At 38.2% G+C, this 1,685-nt stretch overlaps 1 protein-coding gene across 1 annotated transcript in view; it reads right to left on the bottom strand.

The window, feature by feature from the left end:
* Window positions 1–1,685, bottom strand: part of nfia (nuclear factor I/A) — a 102,732-nt gene that overhangs the window by 19,979 nt on the left and 81,068 nt on the right. The gene's annotated exons all lie outside the window — the stretch shown is intronic.

Here is a 1,685-nt window from a genome sequence, read left to right as displayed (position 1 = left end):
CAGGAACAACTCAACAACCGGAGAATGTTCAGGAACAACTCAACAACCGGAGAATGTTCAGGAACAACTCAACAACCGGAGAATGTTCAGGAACAACTCAACAACCGGAGAATGTTCAGGAACAACTTAAAACCGAAGAATGTTCAGGAACAACTCAACAACCGGCGAATGTTCAGGAACAACTCAACAACCGGAGAATGTTCAGGAACAACTCTACAACCGGAGTAGTGTAGTGAACTAGGCCTGAGGTGCAACCTTGACCTTAGGCACCTTATGGGACAGAAACTGTCATTTCATTGATTTGAATCCAGAAATACAGGTTGACCCATCCTGAGACTTTCTTTCTTGAATTAATCAAGTGAAAGAAGACTATTTTCTATTATCATTACTATTTTACAAATGTTTTGATAATCAAATTGTGTTAGTTCAAACAATGTTTAAATGTTGAAGTGAACTACTCATTTTTAAATCAACTGTGAAACAGTAATAATGATTGTTAATCCTCATTCAAAGTGAAATCAAGTTGGAATATGTTACAGAGTAATGATTCAATTTCTTGATCGTCTGTTTGAAATGAGCAAGTGGTGTAAGTTGGTCAAAGTTCAAGTTTCGGTCAACTGCAAGTTTACTGAAAAAGAAATGTCATGTTTAACTTTTACAGCAAGATACTAGAGAAGTGACTCCACGAAGTCTGAGTTCTTCATAACAATCTTCTGTCTGTTCTTAAACAATCTTAATCTTTTTCCTTGACTTTTCATAACACCTTACATCACAAAACACACCTCTGTTTTGGTCAATTGACCAATCAGAAAGTTCTCAAATGAACCGGAAGTGAGCTATTTTAAAAAGGTGCAACACTTCCTAGTTTACTGTAGATGAAGAAGTTCTGCAGGAGCTCGAGCAGTTCTGCAGTTCTGAAACTCAGCAGTTCCAGAGTCCAGAATGCTGGAATGCAGAATGTTGGAATGCAGCATGCTCAGTACATCTGCCACTAAGCTGGACGAGAGAAGTTCAGAGGAATTATGAAGTCTGTTCTGGATGATCTCACGACTCCCGAGGTTTAGCTGTTCTTACGGAGACGCTGAAAGAGTTGAAAGGAGAGCTCTACACCAACGCTGAAACTATCATCTGCAAAGGTAAAAGAGTCGATCTCAACCAAAGCGTACCGTTGGGCCAAGCTGGTCTAGAAGGAGCGTGCTGTTTCTGGTTATGACAGACAAATTCCCTCACACATCTCTCTCAAGATAAACTTCATTTCCCATCTTTAAATTCTTCTATCCTGCTAGCAAATCATTCCAGATATTTTTAGAAATGTCTGAAGCAAAGTTTTTCAACCACCGCCGTGTGGTTAATGTCTGTTGTACTGCTGCAAAGTGAGAAAACAATCGCCGTATTGTTTACTCCCTGTAAAACTGATTAATAAGCTGTCGTTATTTTCAATTTTTGCCAATTAATGTAAATGTGTGATGTGTTAAACTTGATTCTGTTAATAAATGACCCACTGTCGTTGGTGAGTCAAAGATAATTAACGTTTCCGTCCACATTTTATTAAATTCAGATGCACGTCATTATACAGTCCAGAAAAATGAAAGAATCCGTTTAATTTATGAATATATATCAGCATATGTTCATACTACATTCAGGAACAACTCAACAACCGGAGAATGTTCAGGAACAACTCAACA

This window comes from Nematolebias whitei, chromosome 3 (genome assembly GCF_014905685.2).
Source record: "Nematolebias whitei isolate Nwh7 chromosome 3, NemWhi1, whole genome shotgun sequence".
NCBI lineage: Eukaryota > Metazoa > Chordata > Actinopteri > Cyprinodontiformes > Rivulidae > Nematolebias > Nematolebias whitei.
This window is presented reverse-complemented; position numbering and strand designations above follow the sequence as displayed.